This window comes from Sceloporus undulatus, chromosome 6 (genome assembly GCF_019175285.1).
Source record: "Sceloporus undulatus isolate JIND9_A2432 ecotype Alabama chromosome 6, SceUnd_v1.1, whole genome shotgun sequence".
Classification (NCBI taxonomy): domain Eukaryota; kingdom Metazoa; phylum Chordata; class Lepidosauria; order Squamata; family Phrynosomatidae; genus Sceloporus; species Sceloporus undulatus.
Window position 1 is genome coordinate 150,537,227 of NC_056527.1, and position 14,949 is coordinate 150,552,175.

The 14,949-nt window shown below is 44.3% G+C and overlaps 1 pseudogene; it reads right to left on the minus strand.

Moving 5' to 3' along the window:
* Nucleotides 1-8,039: 8,039 nt before the first annotated feature.
* Nucleotides 8,040-9,120, minus strand: LOC121935724 (annotated as a pseudogene).
* Between the last annotated feature and the right edge of the window lie 5,829 nt (nt 9,121-14,949).

Sequence of the window (14,949 nt, forward strand, 5' to 3'; positions counted from 1 at the left end):
AAAATAAAATGGCCCTTGAAGCCAGTCATATCTCCCTTGCAGGGAATGTATATTAAAAACTAATTGATTAATTTGTCGAGTTAATATTCTGGGCCATCTGAGAGTGGCTTCCTTATCTGATGCTGCTTCTTCATTAGAGCTGTTATCGTGGCTTCTTTTCTGCCAGTTTACATTACCGTCTCAAATGCAAATCCTGAACTTAAGTTCTTGAGACACCAGCGAAGGAGGCCAATGGACTTTTAATTGGACATGCCAAAAGATTCCTTAGAAATAGCAACCTTTCTTATCAGAATAAATAAGAGTCACTAAATGCGTGTGTGTGTGTGTGTGTTATGTGCCTTCAAGTCATTTCTGACTTATGGAGACCCTAAGGCGATCCCCTATCAAGCCATTTTCTTGGCAAGATTTGTTCAGAGGTTTGCCATTGCTTTTCCCTGAGGCTGAGAGAGTGTGACTTGCCCAAGGTCACCCAGTGGGTTTCATGGCCAACTGGGAGTCAAACCCTGGTCTCTAGAGCCATAGTTCAATGCTCAAACCACTACACCATGATGGCTCAACATGGCTTTAATCGGGCAACGTAGGTTTGCAAATGTGTGTGTGGACCAGGGAGGCAAATCTAGAAGTTTTGGCTTCAAGGAACATGAGCCTTGGAGTCTCCTGGGCTGCATCCACACTGCAGAAATAATGCAGTATGGCACCACTTTAACTGCCAGGGCTCAATGCTATGGGATCCTGGGATTTGTAGTTATGCAAGACACTTAGCCTTCTCTGTCAGAGCACTCTGGTGCCACAACAAACTTCAAATCTCAGGATTCCATAGCATTGAGCCATGGCAGTTAAAGTGGTGTCAAACTGGATTGTTTCTGCAATGAGCATGCAGCCTGGAAGAGTAGGGCACAAACCCCTGCTCAGCTATGGAAACCCAGATCCCAGGATTGCATAGCACTGAGTCATTGCAATTAAAGTGGTGTCAAACTGGATTGTTTCTGCAGTGTGAATGCAGCCTGGGAGACCAGGGTTTGAATCCCTGCTCAGCTATGGAAACCCAGGATCCCAAACTCAGGATTCCATAGCACTGAGCTATTGCATTTAAAGTAGGGTCAAACTGCATTTATTCTGCAGTGCAGATGCAGCCCTGTGTTCAATAACGTTCTTTTTAATGAGCTTTTGAAAAACTGGGCCACTGTTTCTCACAAATCACTTTTGCCTTCTTGACCGCACTGTGATGTTACTTGGCCTCATGTGTTCTGGGTTTCATCTGTCCAACATTGGTGGGTATGCCATGCCTGGTCGGGGTGCAAAATATCGCATCTTCAAGCTCTGAAAACAAAGCCCCCTTCTGGGGTAGTGTATTATGCCCCATTATTTCTTAGGTACTGATATATTGGAGAGTTTGCCACCCTGTTAGCTTTCCCTGCGACTATTCATACATAATCTACGCACGATGCAGTGGATGTGATTCACTGCCGCCAATGCATGAGACTCATCAACATCCCCTGCCAAGGGAGCTCCAATTTCTTTTACAGCTGTTCGTCCCCAGAAGCAAAGTAGGTGCCTATTAAAAAAGGAGGCAAAAAAAATTAAAACAGAATAAAAATGCCAAGCCTCGTCATAATTTCATGTCGAGGTGCCAAGCTGTGAGTCTTCTCTGACTGTTACATTTTCCCAGTTTGCAACAGAGAGCAAACCTGCTGGGAGCTTCCTTTTTTCCATGAGCTGGAGCTGCCAGAGTCAGTGTCAGACGCAGGTGCTTAGAAAGTGTGTGGGTGTGCTACAAACACAACTGGCAACAAGACAATCTTGGTAATCTTCCCAGGTTAAAAAGTGTAGCGTTCAGAGCGGATGGCTATGGCCCAATATAAGTCATGTCCATGAGATGATGATGATGATAAGAATAAGAATAACAACAACAACAAGATAACAAGAACGACAACAATGGTGTTTATTTATAATGCCCTTTTCACCACAGGGCAGAACACCAGACATATATAATCAAGGATGACGCAATAAAACATAACAGTATAATGTTGTTGTTGTCATGTGCCTTCCAGTCATTTCCAACTTATGTCAACCCTTAACTGAATCTATCATGGGGTTTTAGGCATGATTTGGGCTTTTTCACATGGAGGAATGTATCACCGTCCCAAAAGAAGAAGGGGGGGGGGGGAATCCGAAAATCCAAGAAATTACATAGTGGCTTATTACACGCACAGACGAACACAGCGTCCATCGGAAAGAGAAAGCAGTGTGAATGTGAATGAACCTATCACATGCGTACGTATTCATCGGCTTCTTTATTTTGAATTAATGTGTTTGCGCATGCACAGGGAGGACAGGATCCCATGGCCGACAGTAATCGCATGGAGGTGCATTTCAGATGCAAAATGACTGCAAATTCGCACTGGGAAAGGATTTATAAATTCTCTATTTTTCTGAATTCAGCTGTTCGTGGGATGTCGCACAATGGCATTTGGATTGCGTTCCATTTGCGTGCGACGTCATATGAAAATCTTTTGCGAAATTATGTGAAATACCTTGGATGACCCCCGAATTAACCTTTGGTTAACCTTCCAATTTTCCCCGTGTGATAACTTCCTCGGAGGCTGAGAGCATGTGCCTTGCCCCAGGTCACTCAGTGGGTTTCCATGGCCAAGCCAGGATTTGAACCCTGGTCTTCCAGTGTCCTAGACCAATGGTCAAACCACTCTGGCTCTTGTGAGTATTTAGGAAGATTTAAATCACCCTGAATGACACTGTTCTGGATTAAAACCAGAGGGCTACATGTCAAACTGGGTTATTTTTGCAGTGTGGATGCAGCCCTGGATTTGTGACTGTTGCCTACACAGCAATGTCACATTTGAACCATGGAAAACAATGGGCAGGATCAGACTCAAGGAAAGCCATTTTAAATCCCACTAACTGGAAGAGGAAAAGATTATGCCTGGGTTTAATGCTACCGTTCGCATCGGTGAGACTGAAAAATTGTTCAGTTTGGGTAAATCATTTGGGATTAATTGCATGAACGGAATGAGCATCCCCAAAACAAAAAAGTATTGGAATTGGGAGTCAAAAAGCCCTGGATTATCCTCTTTTGATCCCCAATAATGGCAAATAGTTAACAGCTAATAAAGCATCATTGACACATGAATTATGGCTTAGCCATGTGCAGGGTGTTTTTTGTTGTTTGTATCAAAATTAAAGTGCTCAAGTACAGTAAATCCCTGTCAGTTCTGTTGGCTGCAGTAGGTTAATTTCCTTTAATACATTCGGTTATTGCAGAGTTTTAATGACTATTGAACTTGGACAAAGACTGGTAGCACTGAAGCAGTATTGACTTTTAACCAGGATGGGAAACCTGTCTTTATTTTAAACCCTCCCCCTCCCCAGTGTAAGGTAAAAATCATTGCAATTTTGTGTGTTTAAAAGACAATTGACATTTCTGGAGACTGTAAGACTGGCTCATTCCTAAAGGGCCCATACAGGCAGGACAAAATAAAGCTGCTTCAGGTCACTTTGAAGGTATGCTGTTTAAATGATGCATGCATCCTAAGAGGCTAGAAGCTGCACCAAAGCTGCGCTCCTTTAGCATGGCTTCTGGACTCTTAGGACGCATGCATCATTTAAACAGCATTAGCTCCAAAGTGACCTGAAGCAGCTTTATTTTGGCCTGTCTGTATGGGCCCTTTATGTAACTAAGGCCTGATTTTAAGAAAGACCCAGAAGTTCAGGACTGGTTATGGCTGGCTGCTTCTATGTCAGTGGGATGGTGAGTATGCTCTGGGTTTTAGTACGAATATGAAAAAACTTACCCAAGGCATCTGAAACCTATCCTCCAAAGAATTTCAGTCCCTTGGATAGCTCTTTTCAAACAGCAGTGGGTCCATTTTTTAATCTGTGCATTCCTTTGGGAGCCACACTATCATGTCTGATGTGACCAGAATTGATGCCACATCACTTCTGGTGTCATTTTTGGTTGATTTTTGGCCAGTTTGGGATGGTTGAGCTATGTGAGGATCTGGAGGGCAAACACTGTGGGTCACAGTCTGTTGTGTACCTCCTAAGCTAGATTGCTTCCAAGTGTGATGCAAGACAATGTCTTCTGGTCAGTATTGAAGAAAGATACAACACTCAGTCAAGGTAGCTTATGTACAGTATATGGAAAGTAAACAGATGCCATGTTATCCTTTGCATCAGTTAGCAGAGGTCTTCCTAGGGCAAAAATGGTAGGGATAGACTGATCAGAGCCAAGGATCCCGAAACAAAGACAGTCCCTAATAAAATAACCATAGTTGGAGTGAAACGTAGTGATGCAGAAATGCTCCTCTGGCTTTTCTTGTACTTTCAGAAATGATGACCAACCTCCATCCATCAAGCAAGTGTCAACTCTTGAGGTGATATTTTTAATTAGTCTAGAAGCAACAGATAAGTCATGCATTTGGAGGTGTCTCGGGAGCTGTGCTTTTCCACTGAGTTATTGCCAGATATCTGTAATTATATTTCCTCTGTAACGGTGTCTTTTCCTGATTAGATCAGCAGTCTATCGATGGGGGCTTATGAATTGCCTCTGAGTAGTCTGATCTACCACTGCAGAAGGACTGGGATTTCTTTCTTGACCACTTTGGTGTCCAGTCCTGAGCTTGAAGAGCTTGTCAAAAACAATCTCCAGGAACACTGCCAATCAATCAATCAATCAATCAATCAATCACATCTGTCATCAGGGAGAATGGCACCAAGTCCTTTGATGAAACATGGAAGGAGATGGCTATGTTTAGCCTGGAGAACAGGCCGTTAAGAGGAAACCTGATACCGATGCAAAAAATACCCGACGCAAAAATCTGAATGGAACATTGTAAAGATGAGGAGATGTTTTGTTCTGTGTTGCAATGGAGGAGAAGATCTTAAGCAACAGGTTCAATTGACAAGAAAGCTTGTTTCAGCTAGACCTTTGGAAGAAAGATGGAAGCTAGTCAGCAATGGTACAGAGTTCCTCAGAAGGTGGTGGAGCCTCCCACATATGGGTTAACACCGTTAGTTGGTTTTGCTTTAATGCATACATATGTTCTGCTACCACAAACATGAATTTGAATATCCAAGCATTCAAACCCAGGCTTTTATGAAGCCTTGGAGCCGAATGTCCACCTTCAGTTTCTCCCAGAGTTCACAAAATCATAGAGGTGAGAAGGAGTCCAAGGGCCATATAGTCTAACTCCCTGCTATGCAGCAATACACAACTAAAGCAATGCCGAGAGATGGTCATCCAACCTCTGTTTAAAGACTTTCAATGGTGAAGAGGTCTACTGCCTTCCAAGGCAGTTGAAGAGCTTTTACTGGCAAGACGTTCTTCCTAATGCTTAGGTGGAATCTCTTCTCTTGTAATTTGAATCCATTGCTTCTTGTTCTAGTTGCGGGGCCAGTAGAAAACATGCTCACGCCATATTATACATGACCTCTCTTCAGAAATTTAATGATGACTCTCACACCACCAGGGAATAATACTTTAAAGACACCAAATCATGTCTGATTTTGGAATCTAAGCAGAGTCATCCCTGGTTAGTACTTGGATGGGAGACCACCAATGAATACCAGGTGCTGTAGGCCACATTTCAGAGGATGGAATTGGCAAAACGTCCTCTGAGTATTCCTTGCCTGAGAAAACCCTGTGACATTCATGAAGCCACCATAACTTGACACGTGACTTAAAGGCACATAATTTGACAGGGGACTTAAAGGTAACACCTCATGTCAGTTCTCAGTCTTCTCTTTTCCTTGCTAAACATTCCCAGCTCCCCAGTTGTTCCTCTTAGGCCTTACTTTCCAGACCTTTGGTCATCTTGGTCGTTCTTCTATGGACATGTTCCAGCTTGCCAATATCCTTCTTCGAAAACTCCTTTATTTCAGTTAGTCTCAAAGGTGCTGCAAGATCTCTCTATGTACTTCTTTGGCAATTTAAAAGAAAAACAACAACAGCATGTTCTTCTTGTTATATTTATGGGATAGAAATTCTGAATGTTTCAGTGAATTCATGTTACGACAAAACTGGAATGCAATTCTCATCCATCTGTGGTTGCAATGGAAGTATAATTAAAAGGCACCCATAAACCTCTGCTTTCTTGCTGTCAGTCTTCATTCTGTGGTTTAAATATTGGCTATGGATATTTAGTTGAGAGGAACCATGCAAATATAAAATAGGAGCAAAGCATCAGGTGAATTCCAAAATCTCATCCCAAGGGGGCAGTATTATACCATCGATCCTTTCTTCGCTTCCCACACTGTTCTTAGACGATCTTGTAGTTTTGGTTGTGTCTGGACACAAATGAAATTATTAGATGCATCTCTCATGGCTGCCACATAATCTTTTCCATTAGAGGATGCAGATGACAAAAAAAACCCTGGTATCCCTGAGCTGAACTCTATCTTCCTCTTGATTCATGGGTTTTTCTTTCCCCAAATTGTGACTATGTGCCTCACGCGCGCACGAGTACAGAAGTAATATATGATTCAATTCAATTCCAGCCGCACAGTTTTGGAGCAAATTATCTGAAAGATTACAGTCATGTCAAGGACACCTTTTTCTTTGGTCTGGGGGCTCTGCATTGTCGGAGATGCCTTGCTCCCTTTGAAGGAAATGCCACTGGACAAGATTGGATTTTTCTCCTAGTAGTACCTGTATTTGGGATCAAGGAACAAAACTCACGACTTGATGTTTGACACCGCTGTTGAAAAAGCAGAAAATAGAAGATCTGCGAGGACCTTTTAATCATTTATTCATTAAATGAAATGTACTGAAAATGGTAGAATTCAAAGATATAGCCGTGTTAGTCTGTAGGATCACTACATAGAGAGATCTTGTAGCACTGAGATTAACTGAAGGAAAAAAATTGGTAGCATAAGCTTTCCTAGACTTCATTCTACTTCTTCAGATGCACTTATATTCATGATGGTATAAGGTGGCCAGATCTCAGGCTGGCCATGAGCTTCCAGTTTTTCTGGATCGTACACAGGCAGGACACAAGGGTGGAAATGCTCCATTTTTGGTGGATTCACTTCCAGGAAGAGGAAAGCACTTTGTGCAAAATTAGTAGACCTAGCCACAACCTGCAGATCTTATTTGATTTACTGCTGCAACATGCAAAGATTCCCTTGAGGGGGTTTGACTATATATTTATTTACCCTCTTCCTTCTCTCCCAGTTATTGTAGCACCAGGACTCATCCTCTGCTCTTCATCCAGTTTCTTTTTTTGAAGCAGGAGTAGATAACTTTATTGACTGGTTAGCATGCATGTTGCTGGAACAGCCACAGAGGCATGCAGCTGGGGAACAGGCAACACAAAACACCCTTACAGTACATGAGGACAGGAACCAGCTCCTCCCTAGGATCAAGCCTTCCACTTAGCCAAATGATGGCGGAAAATATGTTTTGGAAGGAAGCAAAGAGATGTGGGGCAGCTCCTATCACTTATTTTTCATTGCCCTCAACTGTTTCCCCAAATGTTGAGCTCAGCCGACCAACTACAGCCAAATACACACATGGTCACAGCACTGTGTTATGGCTTCCTTAGCTAAGGCGTCTATGGAGTGGTGTATTTCAGGGATGGGCCCTTACGTTTTTCCCTCCTCGTCCCTGAAGCACTGTATCTTAAGGGACAGCAGTCGGGCATATGTCCAGCCATGACCCCAACATCCATCCTGAACTCTTTCTCCAGTTGAAAGAAGCAGCATTAAAGGAAGAAATATTTAAAAGGTTACCAGGGTGTGTGGTGGCAATGACATGGAGGCATGTCCCCAGCAAGGGGATAGTAGTACTTATGAAAAAATCCCCTTCTTATTGGAAGAAGAGCATGTCTCCCACATGGGACCAGGAAGGAGCTCAACCTTAATCCTTAATAAATAAATAGAAGTTCCAGTGCACCATGTCTGTGGACAAAAGGATGAGGAAACCTCTAGTGCCTATGGCCATTCCACATAGGCCAGTCTATCCCACTCTTCTTGTGCCCTACAGAGATGCCACCTGCTTCGCAATTGCTGGAAGGAGGGCTAATTCACACTTCAATACTTGGATCAGAGCCAAGGCACTACTTCTGCAGGAGTTCTTGTTTCTTCTTGGGCTTCTTGGTCCAGGTGTACCAGACAAGCACCTTGGTGCAATGGTCAGCTTTGGGCTCCAGCTCCTCAATAGACACCAGTGACTGCAGCAGGCTGCTCTCCAGATAACCATGCTCAGTCAGCAAGTCAAAATGCACCTCCCGGTTAGCCAGGAGCAGCTGAAGGGCCACAACAAAGCCAGCCATGTCCACCGGGAAAGGTCGGTTTGGTTTCCAAGCTGTGTAGAAGCCCACAACCCTGGCATACTCCACAAACAGACACTCAAAGTGGAGGCCACCCACCAGGCCATACCGAGACCAATTCGGCGGAACTAATGGTTCTCCCGCAGCCACTGCAGTGCGAAGTTCCTCTGTTTTAGCCAGTTAGGGTCGCTCTCCTTCCACTTGTGTTCCTTGGGTGTCTCCACATGGAGGTGAGTGAAAGGCAGGTTGCTCTGGGTCAGCAGCTCTGAGACCAGCTGGGTTTTCACTGGCCAATCCTCAACCACAATCCAGTGCAAGTTCTTTATGTGCATGAACGTCTGTGAAAGACGCACAAGCTCAGCATTCTGTACCAGCCTAGCTTATGTGTGCGTGATAGCAAAGATAACAGGCAATGCTTGCTCTGCTGGCTCTGGTGCTTTTCCTTGCCATTGCAGCTGCTTCAGTTCATTCAGCAGTTGGGCAAGCTTCTTCTCCTTGGCATGCATAAGATCGTGACGGACTTAAGGTGCTGGGTGCAGTCACAGGGCTGCCCTGCTATTGAAGATTCCACCATTAAGACATTCAACATTCCATAATGTCCTAACATCGATAAAGGCGAGATGAGATCATTAAACACCAAATTCAAGGAACAGAAAATAAGACAAAAACTGTCTTTCCTCCCATTTCTGGGGATAAAAAAGGCAAGCCATAGTTGTGCCCATGTATCTATCCTTGCACCTAGACACCAGGTGCCAGCTATAACAGCGCATACATCAGACCGGTCAGAGACACCAAGAAGTAGATGACAATTTTTTTTTTACATCTTCACCTTCATGGCAGCACCACCAGCTGGAAGGAGGGACAGAGGGGTCCTTCTCCGTCGCTCAGCGTCGCCCTGCCGTCCGCCCTTCCTTCCCGGGGTCTCCCCTCGGACTCTTTCCCCCTTCATCCAGTTTCTAACAGAAGCAGGCAGGCTAGAAGAAAGGTCATTTTCCCCATCTCCTTAAGTAAGTGAGAAAGAATAATCCCTTCACTGCTCCTTGGTCTGTGAGCAGACCCTTTAGCTAAGACGTCTGTCTTCATTTTGGAACAGGAGGATCAGACACGTAGCCAAGGGGGGGGGTTCTTGGGGTCTGGACCCCCCCTTCCGTTAATGAATGGTGTGTGCTGCTGTGCCGCCACACCCAAGCCCCATTATAATGGTGGCACTTAGTCTGGACCCCCCCCCCCTTCCTAAAATCCTAGCTATGTCCCTGGGAGGATGTTCTTTCTCTCTCATGGTAGAATTCAGAGACACAGTCATGTTAGTCTGGAAAATCAGGATGCAAAGGGATCTTGCAGCACCTTTGAGACAGAAAGATAGAAGCTGGTAGCATGAGCTTTTGTACACTTGAGTCTATGTTTTCAGGAGTATGAAGTGGATGGTCCAGGGACAGATCTATATAGGCAGGCTGTGTGAGAATAACAATAGAAATGGAAAACTTGGGGTTGTGGAGATGACAAGTTCACTTTTAAATATGATTGTTGGGAGACAAGGCATATAGGCTCTCTTTGCCAGTTCATCACATCTCCTTTCTGGTTCCCACACTAGATTCCAATACTCCCACCACTGTTCACATGGTCAACTACAGTGCGCCTGCATCATATGCAGGCGCGCTTTACGTGGCTTTCAGCATATGCTGAAAGCTGTGTGAGGAGGAAGGGGCGGCGCATCCCATAGGGATGAATGGAGTGCGCACCCATGGCGCATACGCACTGCCATGCCACCACATGCACGAGCCCCATTCATTTAAATGGGGCTGGAGCATACACATTATTTGTTTTATGCGGGGGAGTCCGGAACGGATCTCCCGCGTAAACAAAGGGTGCTCTGTACTTACCTTGGCTTTAGGCAGCATCCTTCCTCCTGCCTTTGTTCATCAGCAGCCACAGTTAAAATTGAACTTGCTACTTCATCTCTAGAACCACACGTTTTGCATTTCTATTGTTCTCACATTGGGACTGTAGAGATGGACAGCAGGACGTTGCCCCTTTTTGCCCCGGATCAGAGCTGCGGTAACTGCACGCTGTGCCCCCGTTCTACCCTTTGGAGGGAGCAAATAGAAGCTGCCACAAGCAGCTTCTTTTTGTGCCCTCTAAAGGGCGCTATGTCTGCTGCTGCATGGTGTGATGACGCCCTTTTGGCACTGTGTCATTTGGTGAGAGGGTTGTCATAATGGCGCGTGCTGTGTAGACCGGCATGCACCAAAATCGCGCCCTGCCATATTGGTGCACGCCCACAGGCCGGCACATAGTGCCGGTCTGTACAGGGCCTAAGTCTGCTTATATAGGTCTGTCCTTAGACTATCCACTTCATGCATCTGAGACCTGTCTATGAAAGCTTATGCTACCAGCTTCTCTTTCCGTTACTGTCAAAGCCACGACAAGATCCCTTTGCATACTGATCTCTCTCTATATATTAATGTCTGAATGACAAGCTGTGAAGAACTGTGGTTAGTATTTAATGCATAGCATTTTAGGTTTTCTCCACCAGAACTAGGGGAAACCTCAGGGACAATCATCAACTGGCAACCCTATAATGGCAAGCAGTGGAGTAAGAGAGAGAAATGTGGAGAGAGCTTATATCAGCACACTGGAAGGCAGGGATGCAGAACTTCTTGTGGTTGTGGGGCATTTTAACCTTCTCGGACTTGCCTAGAAAAGAGTTGTGTGGGCCAAAAAAACACCATTGTCCCTTGAGTCTCCAGGAACCTCCATTTCAGGCTATTTCCTTGTACCCGCTTTAGATCTCAGCAAGGGTTTTTTCTTTACTGGCAGCATTTCAGCTTCCTTATTATATATTGTCAATGGTAATTATCCATCACTTCGAGGCCAATGCTTTCCAGCAAAACAATTCAAATAAAAGAGAAATCACTCAGTTTATAGAAGGGATGCTGCTCAGGCCGATGGTGCATTTCAGCCATGACTGCCATGGAAGGAAGATGAGGATCTTTTGCAAAATTTGGGGAAGGCGGCACAGAGTTGACGCAGAGTAGTTTCCGAAAGGATGAGGATATAAATCTAGTGCACTCCAATGGGTCCACTTGCATTTAACAGGAAAATAATAATTATTATTAAAAAGCCTGGTTTGATAAGCCCAGGTACACACTACCAAAGCATGAAAACTATTTAGAAAGCTGCAGTCAAGCATAATATCTATTACACGCCGTAACTGCCCATAAGGGCCAATTGTTTCAGGCACGATTTGCAGTTGGCTGGCGGGTGGAACTTATTATTTATTGATTTGTTGCATTTATTTCCTAGCTTTCTTCCCAAAGGACAGGGGGAATTGGACTAGGTGGCCTTAGGATCCCTTCCAAATTTTGATTCTACGAATCTAAGAAGGCAGATGGGACAAGGCTGGCTTGGGGGGCAAGTAAACTTGAGCCTTGGAGACAGTGCCGCAGCCATCGTAATGGGAAGGATTAAGCTGCCTTCTGGAGGATGCGGTGCTTCTCTTCTAAATGATGCTCCATTTCTAGCTCTTTGATGGAGACCTGGATTTTCAGCTCTTGGTCTGCTGCCCATCACTTTCATTGTCCTGAAATGAATTCTCCATTACAGCACATTAATGAGCCTGAATTCTCTCGTCTGTAATCTAGTGGCGCCAATTTAGGGCCAAGGCTCTCTTGCTTTTCCTGGCTTCCTAATGGCATTGTTAGGTGAAATGCTTTCAGGGTAACTGACCAGAACAAAAGCAGCCATTGCATCTTTCCCCTTTAGTATACCAGGTGGAAGGGAGAGAGCTCAATCTCTTCTTTGGGTGGTTGAACACCAGAGTTAAAGTTACACCAATGTGGTATAATGATTTGAGTGTTGGACTATGACTTTGGAGGCCAGGGTTCAATTCCCCACTCAGCCATGAAACCCACTATTTGTCCTTAGGCAAGTCACACTCTCTCAGCCTCAGGGGGTGACAATGTCAATCTTCCTCCAAGCAAATCTTGCCAAGAAACCCACATGATAGGTTTGCGTTAGGGTCACCATAAGTTGGAATCTACTTGAAGGCACACAACAGACACACAACACCTGAACTGGGGGAAGTTCTCCTTTTTTGGACTACAATTCCCAGAATGCCTAGCCATGGCTCTGTGGGTGGCATGGATGCATTGCTCCCACTGACTTGGGAATGAGAGTCAGATCTTGAACTGAAGAGGTTCATGGAAAGCTCACAGGTGCAACAGGTTGTCTAAGTGAGCATCTACCGGGAGGATGCTTTATTTAGACTAGGCTAATGGCAGATGGTGATGGATGAGATGATTTCACAGATGAGTAAGCTCTGTTCCTGATGCAAGCGGAATGGCATGCTTTCCTGGGAAAGGTGAATCCCACGATGGCGATGCTCATTAGCAGCACTGAAAAGATGAAGGACAGCCAGGCCCTCCATGGCAGGGCACATGCCTTGCATGCCTAAACGCCTCCAGATTTAATTCCTGGGGGCGAAACATGATCGTAGTTAACAAGCGAATGATGGGAAAAGCCTCAAGCTGAATCTCCACTGCTGAAATCATGCAGTTTGACACCATGCTGTCATGGCCCCATGATAGGGAGTTCTGGGATCTGTAGTTTTACGAGACATTTAGCCATTTCTGTCAAAGAGCTCTGGTGCCACAACAAATTACGGATCTCAGAATTTCATATCATTGAACCATGGTAGTGATGTGATGTCAAACTACATCATTTCTGCAGTCAGATGCAGCCAAAGAGGCCTTCAAAGTGCCCTTGAAAGTCTACTAGGTAATGATGATAACTGTTTCATTGTGCTTTGAGGGTGTTTTATTATTGTTAGCTGCCTCGATCTGCTTGGAGAGGCGGGATACATTATTATTATTATTATTATTATTATTATTATTATTATTATTATTATTGGGAAGGGGCTTGATAATCTCCCAATGGAAGCTCTTTCCAAATATATTTGGGGGTGCAGCTTTGATGATGTCTTCCTACATGGCAGGGATCTGGGCTGGATAGTTCTTGGGATCTCTTCTAACTCTATGATTCTATAATACTGCCTTCTATTTTATGGAGGATTGTTGCCTTTCACAATAGGTCATGTCTTCTCATGGTATGTCTAAAGTACAATGGCCTCATTTAGTCGTTTTTGGCTTCTAGGGAGAATTCAGACTTTGAAAGGAAATGACTAACAGTGATATCTCTTCTGCACTTTCTTAATCTCTCCCCTTGGAAGGGACACAACCACAACAATCCACAAAGAAGATAGACTTCCTAATGATATTAGTAAATCCTAGGCCCTGTAATTATACATCCTTCGATAGCGTCCCCATTTATTTTTGAAAAACTGAAGTTGCCTGGGGAACCATATCCAAAACGCATGCATTTTTAAAAGGTACATTGTGTTTCTTTCTAATCCAGAATTAAGTATGACCATTGATAAATCGACAGGCTTAATTTCCTGCATTATTGAATACAGAACGCTTTGCTTCCTGCCATCCAGAAATATACATATATATATATATCCTTTTTCTCTTGCTTTGTATTTCCTGAAAATGCAAATGTATAAAAGCACTAATATGCTGAAGAACCGAAACTTAGGGATTTGGAATGGAAATGGATAACCTATATTTGTGCAATAACGGGAGAAACAAACACAAGGGAAATAAGAACAGCCACCATCAGCCCCTGACCGAAATCTGCAACGCTTTATAAATGTCACAAGTATTACAATGGATTTTAAAGATGAGTCAAAGTGGGGCGCTGATGGAAAATATTGCAAAGGTCAGAGGACATCCAAAGCTGTGGCTTCTTTCTAATGAACGGATTGCCTTACCCAAGAATCTCCCTTGCTTCATGGATGTAACATCAAAAAGAAGTCTTGCTTGTGTAGTTTTCGCCTTTAAAACTAAGGTAAACCCTCCTGCTGTTATTGAGCTTCAGCTCCCATAATCCTCCCGCTATTGACTGAGCCAGTTGGGAATGCTGGCAGTTGCAGTCCAATAACATCTGGAAGATTTTTATGAGTTTTTCGGGCTCTGTGGCCATGTTCTAGAAGAGTTTATTCCTGATGTTTTGCCAGCATCTGTGGCTGGCATCTTCAGAAAATGCAACCCTTAAATGGTTTGGCCAGAGTCCTGGAGGCATCTTTTGCATGTCCAAGGCTGTATCTAGACCCCAGAAATAACGGAGATTGACACTGCTTTACCTGCCATGGGATCTTGGAATTTGTAGTTTGCTGTGGCACCAGTGCTCTCTGGCAGGGAAGGCTAAATATCTCACAATCCCAGATGTCCATAGTACTGAGCCATGGCAGTTAAAGTGGTGCCAAACTGCCCTAATTCTCCAGTGCAGACACAGTCCATGTTCCTCCATGGAAAAGGTTGGAGGGTTTTTTTCCTTGGCATTTTCCCCCATTGCCTTACATCCAAGGTTGCAAATAAAATAAAATAAAATATGAGCTGCTATGTGGCCTCCCTTCCCAATGTGTGCCGTGTACTCAGATGCACAATGCACACTCACATTGTGTCCTGCATTTTGTGCCTGCAGATGTGCATTGCACAAAGGTTTGCACACTTGATTGTATGACACCTTGAGGCACCAAGGAGTCATGGTTGCACCCCTCCCATATAACCCTGTGAGTTACATTCTACCTCCTTGCAGTAGGATCTGC